Source organism: Emys orbicularis, chromosome 1 (assembly GCF_028017835.1).
Source record: "Emys orbicularis isolate rEmyOrb1 chromosome 1, rEmyOrb1.hap1, whole genome shotgun sequence".
NCBI classification, from domain to species: Eukaryota; Metazoa; Chordata; order Testudines; family Emydidae; genus Emys; species Emys orbicularis.
The window spans coordinates 163,032,878-163,054,094 of NC_088683.1; the positions used below are offsets into that span (position 1 = coordinate 163,032,878).

General features: G+C 43.1%; 1 protein-coding gene across 1 annotated transcript in view; it reads left to right on the top strand.

The window, feature by feature from the left end:
• Nucleotides 1-21,217, top strand: part of ZBTB20 (zinc finger and BTB domain containing 20) — a 624,766-nt gene that overhangs the window by 443,140 nt on the left and 160,409 nt on the right. Inside the window, exon 7 of the mRNA XM_065407938.1 lies at nt 16,361-16,415. The gene's annotated coding sequence lies outside the window, so the exon portion shown is untranslated. The remainder of the gene's footprint in view (nt 1-16,360; nt 16,416-21,217) is intronic.

The window sequence follows — 21,217 nt, forward strand, 5'->3', positions numbered from 1 at the left end:
TAGCAGAGACAGATCTATAAATCAGCTAGGGATGGAATTTTAAAGGGCTGCAGTCTGAAACTTTTTTAAAACAAAAAGTAAACTAACATGGAATTGAAATTTTATTTCTGGAATTGAGGGACGCCTCTACCACCTCTGGGCCTTCAGGTTGTTTTATTTGTTTTAATAGGGCACGCTGAAAGAGAGGGAACAAAGATTTTACCATTCAGGGTTTCATAATGAAGTTGCTCTACCTTGCTATTAGGCATGAATGGCAGCATGTGCTGAAGGGAAGACGGGGGGGGGGGGGGGAGAGCGAGTCAGAGCTGTGTGGGGAGCCCAGAACTAGGATAGCAGGAGGTGCTGCAAGTTAGATTGAGCTGATGGACGGGTGGGAGATTATACAGCATTTGCCTGTGCTGTGACAGTGTCTCAGTGCCCATAATGAGCTTCTTTCCCATAAAGGATTTGGGGAGAAAGTACTGTGTTTGAACAGGGTCCCTTTAAAAAGTAGTTTTAAAACAGCTCATTTTCCATTCCAATCATGTATATCCCTCAATAAGACTGGAGCCAGATGCTGGTAGATCTGAAGAAAGCAACCCAGCCCTTTTCTTATCATATCTGACAGAGATGACAGAATTTAAAAGCCCAGTGGCTTTTTCGATAGCCTCTAACAAGAACTGGAACTTGCCAGGCTGCATTTGTCTGGCCAAGCAAGGCTATATTTCTGTGCTAAATCCCATGAAGATTTTCAGCAGAATCTTACACTTAGTGTCTAAATTAATGATATTCCTTTGTTTTTGCCATTACAAAAACCACTCTCCACTAGATACATCATGTTAAAGTTTTTGTCTTGGACGTATTCTGTAAAAGCTTTTTCAGCTTCATCATTTTGACAAGCTGATTCCATTAAATCATCCACAATTTTCATGTATTTTTTTTTCTTTTCTGAAGTTAGAAAACTGTGATAATTTGTGGGGTTACAAGGTGGCTCCTTCCCCCCTTCCCCATCACATTTTGGAGAAACATCAGCATTTTCAACAGAGCAATTACTGCTGTACATGTAGTTACTCCTGGGGGAATTCTGTACAATGCAGAATTTTGCAGAAATTAACATTGTGCACACAGAATTTCCCTTCCCCCACATAAATGGGCTGCAATGCTGCTAGCCACCACTAGGCGCCACTGGACCCAGCAGAGCCTAGCTCGCACATAGAAGACAGTGCTGGGGGGAGGGAGAGGGAGCTAGAGCAGTGGTTTTCAAACTTTCTTTCTGGCGACCCAGTTGAAGAAAATTGTTGATGCCTGTAACCCAATGGAGTTGGTCATGAGGGGGTTGGGGTGTGGGAGGGGCTCAGGGTTGGGGCAGAGGGTTGCAGTGCAGGGGTGAGGGCTGCGGGGTGGGTCCAGGAATGAGGGGTTCAGGGTATGGGAGGGGACTCTGGGCTGGGGCAGGGGGTTGGGGTGTGGGAGGGGGTCTGGGCCGGGGGGGTGCAGGCTCTGGGGTGGGCTTGGGGATGAGGGGTTTGGGGTGCAGGAAGGGGCTCTGGGTTTGGGAAGGCTCAGGGCTGGGGCAGGGGATTGGGGCATGGGGTTTGGGCAGGGCTTACCTTGGGCAGCTCCGGGTCAGCAGCGCAGCGGGGGTGCTAAGGCAGATTTTCTGCCTGTCCTGGCACCGCAGACCGCACTGTGCCCCGGAAGTGGTCAGCTGCTGGTCCGTCTCCTAGGCGGAGGCGCGCAAGCACCGCCGCCCCCAGCTCCCGCTGGCCGGTTCCCAGCCAATGGAAGTGTGGAGCCAGTGCTTGGGATGGGGGCAGCGTGCGGAGCCCCGTGTCTAGGAGCCGGACCTGCTGCTGGCCACTTCCAGGGCGCAGCGAGGTGTCAGAACAGGTAGGGACAAGCCTGCCTTAGCCGGGCAGCACCGCCGACGGGACTTTTAATGGCCCGGTCGGCAGTGCTGACCAGAGCTGCCGTGACCCAGTGCCTTCCATTCTACAACCCAGTACTGGGTCGCGACCCGCAGTTTGAAAACCACTGAGCTAGAGGGTTCCTGGCAGCTGCAGTTCCCAGCATGCCTTGAGGGAAGGTGAGGGCAGTGCACAGGAAACTCCGTGCAAGCCTGGGACTGAGCATCAGGCTGTTTCTCCCTCTGGATCCCTGGACTCTGGGGGAGAGAAGTGTGTGTGTGTCTGGGCTGAAGGGGCATGGATGGGCTTTGTGGGGAGAGAGTATGATTATCTGGGCTGGGGGCCCCATGACTGGACTATGGGGGGAAGGAAGTGTGGGTATCTGGGTTGGGGGGCTCTGTGGCTGGGCTCTGGGGGGAGGGGTTTGGGGTATATAGGCTGCGGTGGCCCCGCGGCAGGGCTAAGGGGAAGGGGTCGTGGGTGTCTGGCCCCCTGGCTGGGCTTGGGGGAGGGCAGAGAAACAGGAACTGGGTTATCATAGGGGTTTCTTTAATTCTCTACTCCAGGGGGAATTTTTGTGTGTCTGTATTGTTACAGACATACTTGCTGATAGGTATTTTGAAATAAATTACCAAAATAATTGAAACTGGTATGATTATGTAGTGTTATTTTGACAAATAAAATTTGCAGAATTTTGCAAAATTTTAAAATATTGTGTGCAGAATTTTTAATTTTTTGGTGCAAAATGCCCCCGGGGTAATGTAGTGTCTACTTGCTGGACTGCTCCATAACTTCTCCTTGAGCCCTTAGGACTTCAGACATGATCTCATCTGATAGAGCACCACTGGTGGTTTGTTAAACTCTGATTATTAAAATGCTCTGGACACAGATCAGGTTTCTTTACTTGGTATTTATCAATGTCTCACTTGTCTTGAAATGGAAACCGCCAAGAATTTTGACAAATGAAGATTTCCTAGTTGCACTCAAACATCTGAGCAGGCGAGTGTCCTCTACTGACTTTCTGTTACAGGATGGTAGTATGCCTTCGTCAATCACTAAAGGCACCTCTCCACCTCCTAAGGCAACAAAGGGCTGTGTGCTGTATTTTGCTTCTGGCACTGATAAATGCTGAAGAAACAGCACAGATATAAACTGGAAAATCAGAAGAATGTTTACTAGAGCTGATAATTTGTGGAGGGCAAGGAATAATGATGCTTAACATTTTTTTCAAATATTAACTTCACAACGCCTCTGTGAGGAGGTGAATTATTATTCTCCCCATTTTACATGGGGCGAAAACTCAGGCTTGACTCCACAGAGACACATATGGAGTCTAGGGAGAAACTAGACCACAAAACCACTGCTTGAGTTCCAAGAAATACTTTCTATCTGCCATGCAAGGCTTGGTACAAATGAGCATCATTACAAAGCTACCTCCTGGCATCGCTCTGGTTGAAGTCAATGGGAGGGTATGATGATCAGTATTTATGAGGTGACTCTCAAAGAAGAACAACCCTTTGTGTGTGTTCCAGGGGAAGGAAAATCTATCTAAGGTATTAATATGGTTCCTATTACTGTAGTATCTAAGCCCCTCAAAATCTTTAATGTATTTATTCTTAAAATGCACCTTTGAGGTAGGGAAATGCTATTATCCCCCATTTTACAGATGGGGAACTCAGGCACCTAGAGACTAACCTGCCCACAGTTATGCAGAAAGTACATGGTGGAGAAAAGAAGCAAACCGACATTTCCCAAGGTAGCACTCAACTACTGCACCACGTTTCCTTTCTTCTGTCTTAAATCCCTGCTTGTTGCCACGTATTCTCACATTGCTCAAATTAACAGCTTCCTGATCCCCAAGACTGAATAGCTGGCTAGCTCAGCTTCCCAGCTTATGCACAGTTTATTCCCCTCATTTAAAACAGCAGAAGCACTGGCTGCATGCACAGACCATTATCCTAGTTGAGTTGTTAAAGTTACCTTAATGCTGGCTTTATTTTCTGTAGCGGTACTGAAGGAAAATGTTTCCTTTGAAAGGTCTCAGACCTCTATCCTCCCAACTCCTGATCACAGTAATAACCAACCTCAAGGAGTCATTAGTGAAGACTCAAACAATATCCTGTAACAAGTCAGCAATGAAGAAATTGGCATAGTTTATCTCTTGATTCATGTTCTTATGGAGATAATGAGTTGCAAAATAAAGCCAGCATTTCTCTTGTGCTGTACAAAATCTTTACAAGAGACATTGGGACTGATTCTCCTCCCCCACCCCTTACTAATGTTGAATATAATCCTGCAAGAGGCTGTAATAGCCAGAGCCCATCTACAGAAATGGCATGCTCTTATAAAGCGGTGCCGCTTTATTTACTGTGCTGATCTTTATGCTGACTTGGCCTTGGTTGGTGTAACTTCTTGCATTGTTTACAGGTGCTGGGCAAGTGGTTTAATGATTATATTCAAATCCAACCCATATTAAGATTTTTTTTCATTCAGGAAATTAATATGATGAGCTATATAAACTGGGTTTGGATAAACTCATGGATTTGTTTGCTTCTTTGTTGTCTTCTCTCTTTTGTTGTTGTCATTGTGAATAGACACCTATGCTTCATAGGAAAGCTGATAAATAGATAACAAAACCGTAACTCACCACTCAGTGACTTGTAAAATCTCCGTCTCTGCTATTTGGTTTGGCTTCTGCCATCAAAGGTATGAGGTTTTCTTCAGCAAAAGGAATTTTCAGATAGATCTTCTTTAAAAATCTCTAGTGTCATTTGATGTGGTTCAAAAACTGGGCATCAGGAGATTTGGGTTCATTTCCTAATTCTGCTGTTGATTTGCTGTGTGACTTTGGACAAGTCACTTTACCTTGCTGCTCTTTGGTTTCTTCCTCTGAAAAATGGAGATAATGATAATTGGCCAAAAGAAGTGAGGCCTAACGTTCAATTTGATGGCATTTCTCTGTTTGTCTGACTATATTATGCTAAGATTTGAAGACGACATCTCATCAATTTCAAAAATTCAGGGAATGGTCTAGGCATCTATGGGAAGAAGAGACCTATTGAATTTGGTGACAACTGGGAAACTGGAACATGGGAAAAGCCTGATTTCCACACACTGCCTATTTGGTGCTGCAAGCAAAGAATGGCTCCCACACACACACACACCCAAAGCATCCCAGGAGAGTTGGGGAGAAGTTGAGAACCAGCAACCAGTTACGGATCCTGATTCTTTGCCCCAGTGTAAGTCAGAGCCTGAGGTTACGCTCTTAGGTGCACTGGCTGGCTGTATTCCCGAAGGATCATCTACTGTTCCAGCCGGAGCACAGCTTGTTCCAGTCTTCTCCTCCAAAACACCCCTCCTAATACCCAACACACCGTCAGCAGACAGGGACTGTGTGAATGGAGGCATAGGAGCCAGCTATCCCATTTGTATGCCTAGTAGGGATTCCCCAAACTGAGGGGATTTTTCTTTTTAGCTACTGAGAAGCATAAAGGGGAACAGAACAAGTAGGAGAATCATGTCCGAAATATTGATTGTGACCCCTTGGCCTTTTTGAAATTATGTGTTTGGCCATCTGGCTGAAAAGGTTAGATACCACTGATGTATAGCCGTTCTCTATTTACTGTGAGCTTAATTCTGCACTTACTCATGCAGCTGCATAACCCCATTGACCTCTGTGGGATTGAAGGGTGTAAAAGAGAGCACAATTTTTCCTGTAATGCTTTTTGTCTAGGTCCAAATATTACATGCTACCATAAGAGCACAGTTTGTTACAGGCAGTACAAATTGTAAAAACTATAGAACAAAATGAATGTCACTAAGGTTAAGATCCCCAGGATTTGCTGCTGTTGTGTATGATGTCTGACAATTTAGCATGTTCCTGTCTGTCTGCATAGTCTCATGGTGTGATTGTTTTATTGGGTATACTGATGGAGAAGAAACTTTCGGTCTCTTTTCTTTAAAATTTTGTATTGAATTTTGTTCTGTAGATCTAGGCTTAATATATTCAGGCTTTTTCATCATGACTCTGCTTAGACACTTCATCCCTGACTTATAATGCGCCCTAATGTTCCAGTCCTAAACCACAACACGGGCTGCACAGCTCTCCCAATATACCATAAATCTGATTTCTAGTGCCTACTTTTATTCTTGGGTCTTCACAGAGCTCTGCAAATGCACCTCAATCGTCTCCTGCAGCATCTGCTGCTATTCCACCCCGGGGGTCTCCACACACAACTCTGCCAATACACCTTAGTTCTGCCCTACATCCCTCCCTGCTATTCCATTCCTGGGCTCCCCTCACAGCTCTGCTCAAGCCCCTCACTGCTGACCTGCAGCGCCCTTGAGGGAAGAGCATTTCTGAACCCGATGCCCCAAATTGAAAGTGTTAATGATGTCTTGGAGTAAAGGAGATTTTGGGGAGAATTGGCATGTTTGACTTTGGAAAGGAATTACATAGAGCTCATTGGAGTGCCTTGGCTCTTGAGTTGCAAGTGCAATTCAAAAGCCACCATATAAGCAAATTATCAGAACACACTAGATTTTTGGATCACCCTTGGAAGTCTTTAATACCTAGCAAGCAAGTAATAATTATTAATAAAAACCATCAATCAATAACTGTACTCCTTTCCCAGGGTCTCTTCCTCACATCAGTAACCTATTTATATGAACTATTGGACTTTTAAAGTAATTACCTAATTATTAACGCTAGACAACAAGCCAGACTTCAGTAATTGCTTTTATTAACTACCAATGCATGTCATCACTAGTACAACATTTTTCAACTTAACATTTCAATATTTAGTGTTTGAGTTATTCATATTCAGTTTGCTTAATACTTCAGTATTCATTTTAATTTAACTTTGTGTGTCTCGGAACACCATATTCATAAAGGCTTTGACTTCTGTCCAGGTGAGATAGGGATTTTCTGAAGTGTTCTGGGTCTCTGTAATCTCTGTGACATCCACTGATGGGCACAGAGGAAACCTCTGTTTTCTTAGGCTGTGATTCAGAAAGGCATCTCTATTCGGGATAACACTTAGCACATGCTTGAATTTAGGTACGTGCTAAAGTGCAGTCCTTCATCGAGGTCTTAAAGCTGAGTCCAAATATTGCAATTAAGCCCTCTTTCAGAAATGGCCAACAGAGGAAATTTTTTAAATCAGTTGACTCAAAATCAACTGATTTTAAGCTGTCCCTGTTGAATTCCCTCAAGGAATTGGTTTGTGACTAAAGCTATTACAAATTATAATTAGTACTATTTCTTGTCATCTTTAAGTCAAAATATATGCTCTAGATGTAGGTGGCTGGCTTATGGACAACATAACATTAACCCTTTGTGGCGCTTTGTGAAAACTTATTCTCAACCACAAACTAGCCTCAGCAGCTCAGCTGCTGAAGCTGTGATGTATCTTCTGGAGAGCTCTACAGCCCTTTCTTTGAACGTGCTTTCTTCAAAGGTGCTTTGTGTGGAGAGATTGAAGATTCTCCTCAGGCAGCTAGAGACTCCTGATGGATGTTAATTGGAGTTCAGTTTTCAGATCCCAGAGCATCCTCTTTTACTGTATGTGTCTTTCATTGGTTTCTATGAAAACTGCGGTTAGGACTTCTTTTTGATGGAGTTATCGAAGGAATGTAGCTCATATACAATTGGAGTTAAGACGTTGATTTTGATTAGCTTCCTGTGTCTTATGTAAAAAACTGTATCGCCCAATCTTATTGTCAAGCAGCATTTATTCAAAAGTCTGTTTCCCCAAATTGTTCCTTTTATATCTTCAAGTGAAAATTGTATAAACTCCTTGATTTATTAATAGATTCTATGTAATGTTTGTGTGTGTGTGTGTGTGTGTGTGTGTGTGTGTGTGTATATATCTATATATAGATATATATGTGTGTGTATGTATATAATATAATATAATATAATTAATTAATATAAAGCCTTATACAGTTAGTATTCCTTAACCTTAACATGTATGTTACATCTTACTAAAAGAGCAAAAAGCTGCAATCAAGGCTGTTTCTTTCATCTGTTTTTAATTACCAAAAAAAGGAGGGGGGGAGCTCTTTTTGTTCCATTACAAGTGCAAAATGCAACCATATTTCAAAATAAACTAACTCATATACTAGTTAAAGGAAGGACAATGTATAGTTATCTTGCATTATGTACATTTTAAAATGTGTAATTAAGAAGACTGCAACTTTATTATCTTTAAGTAGAGAAAAGGGAAATCTAGTTATTTCTCCTATTATTGGAGTTGTCTCTTCTGGAGATGTTTTATAAGCTTTGTCCTTGAAGAACAGGTAACCTATGTATCATCAGTAAATCAAAATTGTTAAGTCTTTATCACACCCTATTATGCAAAACTTACAGAACCAGTAACTTTTTTCACACTGTTTAACTGTATCATACCTTTCTATCTTCAAATTCATTTTTTTCAGTTTCATTATAAAACATAATCACGGCATGCATATAAAATACATTTCACTGTATATCAAAACATGTCTTAACTTTAAAGTATGTGTAAATATGGCTTGTTATTTGTGCAACTCTCTTCTACTCCAGATGTGAGACTGCATACACAGCTCTGCCATTGCTGCTTAAGCTTGACTTGCAGCATCCCCTGCTAATATTTTGCCTTGATTGGATAGAGGCTGACAATCGTGAGACCATCTTCTAGGTTCTTTCTGAGTCTTGGCTTACTTAGCATTAGTCCATTAGGCTGTCTTTCATTTCCTCCTGACTTGTTTGATAGCCCCAGAACATCAAGTCATTCCCTTACTACATCTCAAGAAGAGATATACTGCTCAGCTAGAATGTATTAGACTAAGAAGCTGCCTGTCTGCTAATAGGAACAAATAGAAGTAGAAAGATATGAAAGAAGACTGAGAAGCTGGCCATTTACTCCTTTGGTGTCTGTTTCTGATCCTGCCATTGAAATCTACCAGTATGTCTGCACTGGAGTTGGAAGTGTCATTTCCAGCTTGGGTAAATGTATGTGCATAATCTTTGATTGAGCTAGCATGCTAAAAATAGCAGTGTGGCCATGGCAGCATGGGCAGTAGGATGGGCAAGCTGCCCAAGTAAGTACCTAGGGTCTCAGACAGGATTGTAGTCAGGAGGCTAGCCTGTCCCGCCACTTCTACCACCTCGGCTACATTGCTACTTTCAGAATGCTAGCTTGATCAAAGCTAGAGCACATACATCTACCCAAGCAGGAAACTATACCTCCAACTCCAATATGGATGTACCCAATGAGAAAACTCAATGGACCTCAAAGGAAGCAAGATTGGGCCCTTGAAAACAGGATTTGTGGGAGGCCCACCATTTGACTGCCTGCTCAGTTTGTTTCCATGCTGTAACACACTCTGGTTGAGTAGCTGCACAGCACTGAGGTCCTGGTCCATGACTACAGTCCTAGGCATTACAATAATACAAATAGTAAATAATAATAATCAGTCTACAAGCAAATATCATTGTACCGTGACATCGGTTAATAACAGGCAATAAGAGGACCGCAGATATTTTAACTGTTAATAGGTAGCCATTTAAGACAGTGTGACAATAAAAATAAGTCCTTTTAGATCAGTTTTCCTTGTGCTTTGCCAAGGCACTTTTCCTGATGCACACCTCTCAATTTAATGCAACGCCCTTTGCCAATGCACTCTCACATTGATAGGAGGTTAAAAATTATGTTCTTGGAGTGAACCCCTTATATTAAAGAAGGTTCCACCTCTGGCCTCCTTCGCAAGCTGATTGTAATATAGTTTATTACACAGGTGGGCAGGTCAGTACATTGCCAGAAGCATTTTAGGTGGCCACCTGCTACAGTGTGAGTTAATGTAAAGGAGATAGGAGATCTCACAGGGACTGAGATTTTGCTGGCCATTAACAGAGGTGATTGCAAATAGCAAGAGGTAATTAGTACAGGTTTCACTATACCAGTTTTCCATCTGCTGCTGGCTACTGGTTTTTAAGCTGATCCCTTCACTCTCATGTCAGCTATTTGCATGCGCTGTCTTGGATTCTGGATGAAAAGGACATTTAGTGAAAAGGGGCATAAATCAACAAAATAACAATGTAACCTGTAGAAATATGAATCTATGTAGATTAATCCATGTTTCCCAAATTGCATAGTAGGTCGTAATTCAATCAAGGGGTAGGGGTCTTGTGACGTTTATGAACATTTATGAATAGCATGAGGGCTCAGATTAAATGTCAGCCCTGATATTCAATTCAGGATCACGTATTATTGTTGTTCATTAATATATAAAAACAACAATTATATCCACTAAAATCCTCAATTTAATTTTGCTGTAATCTGTCTCTGCCCATGTCAGACACGCAATGAACTTTCTCTCCACCTCAGATTCAGATCATTCACAGGGCTCTATTGAATTTCATCTCAGAAGGGTATGGTGTTTTGCAGTTTTTTCCAGATATGGGCTTGGATTAGTTTGGGCCCTATTTGGATTGAGAATGTAATAACATTAGGATTTCTCTATTGCCTTGTTTGCCCCATCCTCCTTTGGCACTAAGTTCTATATCAGATATTCTAAGGGTAAAACACATCCAGTGGTTTAAAGGCCTTGGAAAGCTTACAGTGCAACAGAACCTTCTGTGGAGTTGGTATACAGCACAGACTGCATGTGGTAGAGCTGTGCTCCATGCCAGCTCCACATAGGTCCTTGGAGAGGGCAGTTGGAGGTAGGAGCATGTCCAGTTAGTTCATGATTACCCGGATCCAGTGCCCGTCTTTCCTGTATAACAGATGTTCAGGAGTTGCACCCTCTATTCCAGTCCAGGCTTTGAACTAATAATAGTCAGCACCTCTATAGTACATTTTATTTGCTAGATCTCAAAGCACTTTGCAAAGGTAATCAGCATTATTTCTATTTGACAGATTGGGAAACAGGCACAGAAAGGTGAAATGCCTTTATCCAAGCCACATATGATAAACATTTTCAAAAGCTCATTCAGTGACTTAGGAGCCTGCGTCCCATTTGCAGAAGTGACTTATGCACTTAGAATCCTGTGGGCTTGTCTGCATGAAGCAGCAATGTGCACTATGGGGTTGTGATTTCTAAAACACACTAATGTGTTACACATTGATTGGTCTGTGTAGACCCTGCTGGTGCACACTAAAAGTTGCCTAGCATGCTTCTAAATCAGGGGTCAGCAACGTTCGGCACGTGGCTCGCCAGGGTAAGCACCCTGGCGGGCCGGGCCAGTTTATTTACCAGCTGACACGGCAGGTTCGGCCGATCGCGGCCCCCACTGGCCGCGGTTCGCCGTCCCGGGCCAATGGGGGCGGAGAGAAGCCGCGGCCAGCACATCGCTCGCCCACGCCGCTTCTCGCCGCCCCCATTGGCCCGGGACGGCGAACCGCGGCCAGTGGGGGCTGCGATCGGCCGAACCTGCCGCGTCAGCAGGTAAATAAACTGGCCCGGCCCGCCAGGGTGCTTACCCTGGCGAGCCGCGTGCCGAACGTTGCCGACCCCTGTTCTAAGTTAAAGCACACTTGGGAAACTTTAGTGTGCACCAGCACCAACCAGTCTACACCGACCAATTAATTTGCAACATGTTAATGCACTTTAGAAATCACACCCGTATAGGGCACATTACCCTACCATGGAAACAAGCCCAAAGTCCTGTTGATGTTCAATTATAGTTAGGTTCCTAGATGCCCGAGTCATTTTTGAAAATGGGACTTGGACACCTAAATCACTTAGGTGCTTTTGAAAATTTTACTCATAGGGCCAGATTCTGCCATCCTTACTCCTATGGAGTAGTAACTCAGACCACAAGTAGTCCCATGATTTAAATAGGACTAGTCAAGAAACAATGTAGAGGAAAGTACTACTCAGTGTGAGTAAAGGTGGCAGAATCTGGCCACTGGGAGTTAATGGCACAGCTAAGAATAGAACATGGTGTCCAGACTCCCAGACCAGTATCCTATTTACTGGACAACACTGCCTCAAAGTAGTGGCCATAGAGGCATTAGTGGCATGACCCACATCTTGCTGGTGAGTTAGGAATTGGATTTTATCCCCCCCGACCACTACCATCACTGTGGGCCCTTATGGAAAAGTGAAATTCTGCTAAGGTTAGTAGTAGTGGCTTTTCCTTGGGAACTGTTAAATAGTCCTAGGAACTGGAGAAGGAGATCAGTTGTACACCCACACCACATATATTAATTTTGGGTTGAAAACACGTGACATTAGAAAGAGAAGGATAACAGTGGCATATGAGTCAGAGGATTATTCCACTTATAACATGGAGTACTGGAAAGTAAATGGTCAATTTTCATAGATTTTATTTTTTTACATGTTATATAATAGCGTGTCCTGGAGAAATCTGCTGTGTTAATGCAATGTAATTAGGTTGTATGTCTCTAGTGACAAAGTGTGTCTCAAAGTGCTGTATAAAAAGTTACACCCTTTCATTTTAATGGGTCAAATTCTGCTCTTAGTTGCAGTGAAGTCAATTAGGTTGCAAAGGGGTAAGAGAGTAGAGTTTGGCCCACATCTTATATGTTTTCTATATTTATCTAACATGGAGTGAATCACAGTTTCCTCAGATACATCCTGTTTTTTCAATACTTCACATGGAAAGTTTTATTTTTATATTTTGGACATGACTTAAAATCAAGCGTCTGGACCACTTGTGATCATTAAAGATTTTATGGCACTTTTGGCAGAATGTTAGCCCTGGTGACTTGCCAAATTCCAATTTAGGCCTAGTGTAATTACTCATCTAAAATTTCCATACAGTTTTCATTGGATATAGTGCTCTTCCTCACTTCCACTGAACATTTCTGTAGTGTTGCTATGCACTGTTACAGTTGTTGAGTGCCACCCCAGAACTGACTGCCTTTCAATAGTTAAAGTGATTTTTGTATACGCTCTCTGTGGCCTAATTCTGCAAAAGCCGATGAATATGTTCTGCAAATGGTGAGAGCCCTCGCTTCCCAATTAAGTCAATGCTCAGTACTTAACTTTATAAACTAAGGGCCCAGTCCTATAATTTGGCATCTTTTGGCATTAAAGTTGTTACTGTAAATAATGCAAGTAGCGACACCTATATTTAAGATTGGCTGATACTTCCTATTATAACACCCTGTTTTCAGTTGCTTAGAACTGCCAAACTTTAAGAATTTGGGCTGATATTTTTTCATGCTGGGTCTGCCTCCAGCTGATTTTTTCCCCTCCTGAAAATTTCAGCAGAAACAGTTCAGCCATTTCTCAGAACAATATTAGGGAAAAATACATTATTAAAAAATTACCATGTTAAAAGATTCTTACAGTGGTTTCATTGAGAAACTCTAGCGCCTCTATGCTTGGATCAGAGACTTGAAACGTAGGTAGTCAGCCTGGTGTCAGGGATGTGCCTGTTGCCACTCCTGTGAAAATCTACCTAACGTTAACCAAGTTATGACACTTTCAGTTTGCATCTATTCAGTGGGGTCTTGTTAGAGTTTGTCAACCAAATGCTCCGAAGATTCTATCTACACTGAGGATGCTCCAACCCAGGGCTGCAGGGGCTGGGCAGGACTTTAGGTTGAATTACTGCTCCCAGCTACTGCGGCTATTGCGGTACTGGACACAGAAATGGAAAGCAGGGAGACTGTATCTCCTGTGGTCTCAATTCTCTCCATGTTGATGCCCAGTCAGCAAGGAGAAGGAGGAGGAATGGAAAGGGGGTGGCAGCTCCAAGCACAGACAGTGGAGACGGGAGGGGGGGAAGGGACAGGTCAGTGCACTGGGGGAGTCTCCCAAGCCCCCACTGCAAAGCAGCACACCCACACCCCGCCGCCAGCAACTGAGGTGGAGGGGATAGCTCAGTGTGAGGGGTACGATGTCCCTGATACTCCCCACTGCAAAATAGCAACACCCCCCACCCCACTGTTTGCAAGCCAGATGCTGAGGAAGGGAGTAGGAAACTTTCCAGCTGTGCCACTGCTGCTTCCCCGACCTCAGCTCCTCCCTCCCTCCCCCCCAAAAAACCCTCTCTTCCAGACCTTGCCCCCTGCACATGCTGTCCACACAGACAGGCTCTGTCAGGTAGGGCAAATGGATGGGGCTGTATGCTGAAGGGCCAGAGTTAGGAGGGGAGTGGAAAGACACAGTTTGGGGGGGAGCAATGCCCCATATGCCCCCCAATCTCCACCTTCGAATATGACATCACAACATCACAAATGTTGCTCTTATGTGGCAGCTATGTTGCTGTTACCGGGTGGACAATTCACAGTAGGGAAAGTGTTCCTTGCAAGTGACGGTTGCTATTACAAGATGTTGCTGCAAATAAGTTTCTACTATATCCATTTCCCAGCATTCCATTCTGCCGCTGGGAGGTTCCACTTGACCCTTTTAAACTCCCCTAGTATCATACCAATTTGTTTGATGAAAGGATTGCAGAGCTCCTACTGATGGACCTATAACTAGAGCTGTCAACATTTTTTCATCAAACAGTAATTGAAATAAAAAGTGGGTTTTTCTCTCAAAAATGAAAAATTTTACTCAAAAAATAAATTGGCTTTCAATTTTTAAAAAATTGGTTTTGAAAATAGGTTTACCAAAAGCACAAATGTTCATGTCAAAAACAGTTTTAGAAAAATAAAATAAAACATTTTTTCAGGAAATTTCAATGAAAAAACAACAACCCTGAAATGGTTTTGGAATTTCCCATGAAAAAAAATTGGTGTCTGTGAGTTATAGCTTGAATTGCAACCCTTTTTCAGTAACAAAACTCATGCTCCTGAGGTCACTTTGTTCTTGATGCCTATGCCAGCCAGCATGTTGCTGTTCCCGGGATGGCCAACCCAACTGAAGCTGTATGCATCTTGCTAGCTGGCCTACAGTTCCAGTGATTCTTCTCTACCCTGGAATTCTCTCTAGCTATTCCTTCCCACTTGCTAGCCTACCTGTTTTATTGTCCGTCCCCCCGCCACCCACCCACCACCGCCACCACCATTCTTCTCCCTGGCCCAGAATCTGCTGCCCCACCCCTCCTTACACATAGGGTTGCCATGCATCCGGTTTTTGACTGGAATGCCTGATGGAAAAAGGACCCTGGTGGCTCCGGTCAGCACTGCTGATACCGGGCCATTAAAAGTCCAGTTAGTGGCGCAGCGGGGCTAAGGCAGGCGCCCTGCCTGCCCTGGCTCTGTACAGCTCCCTGGAAGCGGCCAGTATGTCCCCGCAGCCCTTAGGAGCAGGGGCAATCAGGGAAGCTTCCGCATGCTGCCCCCGCCCCCAGCATCAGCTATGCAGCTCCCATTGGCTGTCAACCACGGCTAATGGGAGCTGTGGGTGTAGGGCCTGCGGGCGCAAGTATCGCGCAGAGCCGCCTGGCCCCTTCGCCTAGGGGCCGGACATGCCAGCCACTTCCAGGAGCAGTGTGGAGCCAGGGTAGGCAGGAAGCCTGCTTAGCCCCGCTGCACCGCCAACCGGGAGCTGCCTGAGGTAAGCGCTGCCCGGATGGAGCCTGCACCCCGAACTCACTGCCCTTGGCCATAACCCCCCCCCCCCCCCCCGCACCCTAACTCCGTCCCAGACCCTGCACCTCCACTTCCATGAAATGATACTTCAAAACATCAATCTTTTGTATAAACCTTTGCTTTCAATCTCAAATAGGAACAGATCATCCATTTGGAACAACTCATCAGAGTAGCAGGGTTTGACTCATCTTGTTCATTAATTCATTCCATGTTAATATGTCCTGGACAATAGGTTTACAGTATAGCTCAGATAATCCATAACATAGATAGGTAAATCCAGAGACTCTGTGTTATGCTAAGTACTTAGACTACCAGAAGGCAATAGTTCCCCCAAACATTCTCTCTCAAAGCAGAGATCTCTTTTCTCCTAAGGCTGTAGGTAACACATCAATTTTAGGCCAAAGACAGAAGAGACTGACATGCCACTATTTATCCACAAAACAAGTAGCTGTAGTGTAAGCTTCCTCACCACTCTGCCCCCATAATGTGCCTCACCTCTGACCTGCAGGAACTGTATCTAGGGCCAAGAAGAGGAGTTCACTCTCTGTGGCCAATTTAATCCTTAACCTCTCTGCTGAGACTACTGACAAGGAGGCCAATTAGTGCCAATTATGGTGGTGGGCTTTGTGAAGAGAACACCTGTCCACAGGGACCACCATCTTATTTCACATAAGCAACTGAATAGCCACCAGATGGTAACATCACTGAATCTCTGCTGACTTGGAATGGATTCAGACTAGCATCCTAGGGATGAAAGGTTCCCTAGCCTATTACCAATCCCCCGAGCTATCCAGTCCCCTGGTTCTGATAATTTCTGAGCTTGCAAGGTTTATGTGATCCATGAAGTGAAAAATTTATTTTTTCTGCAGGAATTGCAAGAATCCCTGCGGCTCCTGGGTCTCCTTTTTATTTTGGTGTCATTTAGCTTATTTATACCTGCTTTATTTCTTCATGCTGTTTTTCCTGTTTTCCCCTCAGGTCCTTGACGATCAGTTTGTGCTCTTCTCCTGAAGGAACCTTTTCTGTGTCTCATGTAAGTACTCAGCATTTTGTACCTTTCAGTGACAAGAGTCATGTGTTTTATTCAGGGCCCATTCAAGCAAATCTGAAGCCCCTGTGAAGTATTTTCTAGGTCTCTCTGGCTGCAAGGCTTGATATTCAGTGTGTATCCTTGTTCTACCCAGTTGTCCCAAACTTCTGTACAGCATCAGTTTGTAAGACTCAGAATGGTTCATTTCCACTGTGTGATGGGGAGAATAGGGAGCATGTGCAGAAGTGGTGTGTGCATTTCTAGATTGAATTAGGGAGGCTTCAATGGATGGAGGATTCCTGTTAGATATGGGGAAAGCCTGCCATGATTTCCTAATGGGTATTATCCCATCCCAGAGCTCTCATTCAGCACAAAGCAGCTTGTATTCCACATCATCCAGGACTGGAACAGGTACAGAAAATATTTCATTAGCATTTCAACCTGTGCTTGCTGGGATACAACTTCATGACCTGGAACGCCTGCAACTGCAAAGTTGGCAGCAGTATGTGAACCCTCACTGCTTATATTGACACCAATGTGTATGACTGACCATCAGCATAGTTTTCACTAAGTCTTAGTGTACGTAATATAGTTTCTTTAGCATGCCCCAACAATAGAGGCGACGCGTGGTGGCACACATGGGGTCACATGCCCCTCCAGATTTCTGCCAGGGTTCATATGCCCTGCCGCATACCACCAGAACCTTTAAATCAGAGGTTTTCAAACTTTGGGGCACACCCCCTAGAGGGTGTGGAGGAACGTTCGGGGTGGGAGGGGAGGGGGAGTGATGATGCCAGACAGCTTGGGCTTCAGCCCGGCAGCTCTACCCTGACTCACCTTTTTTTTTTGGGTTTGGGGGGTGCAAACAAAAACTGTAACTCAAAGGGGGGGCTCTGCTCAAAAAAATTGAAAAACTGCTGCTTTAAATTGTGGGCCCCCCCACTATCAACAGTTACGGGTCATTTCTGCCCAACAATGCTAGAGTTAAAAAAAATCTATCAGTGGTTTCCTTTGCAAACCTATGTTATGCATGGCTTTTCACTTGGGCTTGGTCGTTGGTATGTAAGTTGTCAGCTCAGTGATTTTTTTTTCGTTGAAAAAAATATTGCTTTAATTTAGGGAGTTGTTTTTTGAGATCTGGGGCAGCAAAAATGTAAAATTCTCTCATGGTCTGAGGTTTTCTTTTTACAAATGTTGCCAAGTTCTAGGATATGGTGTTTTTTTAATTAAACAAGTTTACATTTTCCTAATATTTCATAATACATTGGCATTGTGAAATCTAGTGATTCTGTAAAACAGTAAGACTTCTTAATACAATATATAAGGAACCTTAGCACTGCCAAGCAGTCATAATTGTAACAGGTAATTAGAGATAGGCCAGAACTAAGGACAAAATTTTCAAAAGTGTCTGCTAACTTTTTGCACCTCAGTTTGAGTGCCAGACTTGAGACCCCTTGAACCTGATTTGCAGAGACATTGAGAATCTGCAGCTCCCATTGACTTCAACTGAAGTCGACACCTCTGAAAATGGGGCTTTAGATATCTTAAATGGGAATGCAAAATTACTGGGTGTTGAACATTTAGGCCTAAAACTCCAGATCCAAACTTTGGGGGTTTTAAGATGTGTTCTACTTTTGCAGCCTAAACCCATGTCCAATACTTGTTCAGTGGAAAAACAATTGAATGTTAAAGAACTGTTTGGAAGAAAAACAATGTAACAAGCAGCTCTTTTTTAATTTGCTGGAAGCATTTACATCTGCAAGTTTATACACAAGTTATTTTTTGTTTTTGTTTCTGGGAATATTTTTCAAAGTAGAACTAAAAAGGGAGTGGAAATTCTTAATTTCTTCAGGTGTGTGCTGAAACATTCTAGCACCCTACGGAGTGTTGTTTGGTTGGTATCAAACATTACAACATGTGACTTTGAGATTTAAAGTTGACTCACAACATTTGCCATGTTGCTGAGGGGAAAAATGGAACATTTTTTCCCATAGGAAAAATTATAGCCAGAGATATGATATGATTATTGCACAAAGTGGTATGACAGTGCCAACTCGTATGCAGATGAATTTGCCTATGCTTATGTGGTCTCCATATTTCTTTCCTTTCCTCTTTCTGTTTCATTATAAGGTGTCCCATACTCATAAATTACAATGTCCTGCTCCACTTTCACTCTGGTGTATTTGCTACATATAGGTAGGAGTCTATGCATATGCGTAGAGCTCCTATTTATGTTAGTAGCAGTGCCAGGCTTGTACATCAAGGGGCACAGAGGCCTTCAAAAATGAAGTATGGCTTACGTGTAATGTGACATTTATTTGACTGAGTAAGGAAATTGATTAAAGTCCCACCAGCCCTTTGCCATCATGTATTTGTCCAACGGGGTGGTTCATAATGGCCCCTAACAAATTCTGTTATTGTCACTGCAGAACTTCAGAGTATCGATAGAAAGTATGAATGATGCTCAAAGGCTTCAAATGTGTACATTTATGTTAATCCTTTCTGCATCAGAAGCCATTCATGGAAACACTGGGGACCACATGGCATCAGCATTTATTGTAGTTGACCATTTCATCATTGTTATAGTTCTGTTATATAAAGTAGCTCTGTGCTTCAAATCCCACTCTGTCAGTGACTTACCATGTGATGGTGAGCAAGTCATTTCCCCTCTCTAAGCCTCAGTTTCCTAATCTGCAACACTAGAGAGTCGCACACTTTGTTGTGTCTGTAGGCGGAGTTTGTTGCACACACTGAGGTTCCTTTCATTTCCCCCCCCCCAACACCCTCTCATCTCTCTCTATTTCAGGGACATATATAAATATGTAAGCTTGTATATGTTTTAATTTCTTTCTTTCTTTCTTGAAGCTAAATTATTCAGGGTGTAGACATTTCAATTCTGTTGGGAGAATGGGCAGAGCTGAGATGGGGGTGTTGTTATGCTGGAAGGTGTTAATGACCCTTATATCTTTTTGAATGTCCTGCTGTGAAAATGCCATTTATTCCACAGCTTCATGAAGTCCTCTCTAGTAGAGTAATGATGACCTAAAGGAAGCTGAGTGGCAACCTGTTGACGTCATCATAGATATGAAAATCATCAGTCAGATGGTCAATGATATGTGTGTCAAAACACAATTGGCAGTGTTCCAGACTGCTAGTTGCCAGTGTCTGAGCATGAGTATTCATTATATCAGACAGATGATACTAAAATAGTCTCTGATATCCATATGTGTGTTCCATGCTTCTGGAACTTGCTCATCAATTAATTATCCTATAGTCAGCATGCTGTAGCATAGAGTTTTGTACAAATGTCAACTAGCTATCCCTCTCAACACTCCTGTGAAGTTTGTTAGTATCATTATCCCCATTTTACAGGCGAGGAAACTGAGACATAGCATAAGTGACTTGCTCGGTGCAACACAGGAAGTCAGTGATAGAGACAGCACTAAAAATCAGGAGTTACTGGTTCCTAGTCCACTAGACCACATTGTCTCTCACAAGGGTCACACAATCTTTCTTGACATGAGAACAGAAGTCCTCACTGTTGCATGTCTGGAGTTAATGATTATTCGAGATTGTCAAAAAACAGGGTCAATATGAATTATTTAATCAAAGATTATCAATCAGAAATTAATTTGGCACTATACAGAATACAGAAAGAATAGATACATTACCACCCTTGATGTAAGGTGAAGAGCTGGCTCTGTGTCTCTTCCTCACTGCAACTGGTGGGATGCGCAGTTTCATTCCCCAACTAAATTCCCCAACTTCTGTCATTATATAGGGTTTTTAGACAAAGAGACCCTTCTTTGCCAGAAATCCCTTGCCAGAACCATATGTTCTGATGACATTTCTTATGTTCTGATAGGATTTTCTTTAATATCTGTGAATTCTTAGTTTAAGAACAAAGAATGGCCATACTGGGTCAGACCAAAGTGGCCAATGCCAGGTGTCCCAGAGGGAATGAACAGGTAATCATCAAGTGATCCATTCCCTGTCGCTCATTCCCAGCTTCTGGCAAACAGAGGCTAGGGACACCATCCCTGCCCATCCTGGCTAATAGTCATTGCTGGACCTATCCTCCATAAATTTATCTAGTTCTTTTTTGAACCCTGTTATAGTCTTGGCCTTCACAACATCCTCTGGCACAGACTTCCATAGGTTGACTGTGCGTTGTATGAAGAAATACTTCCTTTTGTTTGTTTTAAACCTGCTGCTTATTAATTTCATTTTGTGCCTGATTTATGTGTGAAGACATAATTATTTATGGCTGAGAGGACTGATGTTCTTCAAGATAATATCTTTCAGTGGATCTTTTTTCCCCCATAAGCATTCTTTCCTATTGATTTCCCAACAGGAAACATCTGCTGTAACAATCATCAGAATATCTGGAGTTCTATGAACATGGAGGTGCCAAGGATTATTAGATATAGTTTAATGCATAGAATTCCTGAATAGGGTGATTTACAGGTTAAGAATCAGTGTATTTAATGACAAACTAACTTTCAGCAAATTCAGGAAATATGAGGCAGACTGAATGCGCCAGTAACAGCCAACAAAAGCTGTAGCAATGGTCACAACATAAAAAACTGCTAGAAAGCAACTTTCTGTTTATCAGAGTTGTTGAGCATTTAGATACACTAGCACTTTTCCCAGTATCTGACAGGAGGATATGACCATTTAGGTCAACTGTCCTTAACTGTGAATCAGTGAAAGAGCATTTGCATGACAAAAGGGCTATAGTATAATAAATCTTACAGTATCTAGTAATTTTCTTCCTGAAGTATCCCGGGTTGCTTAATAAACTG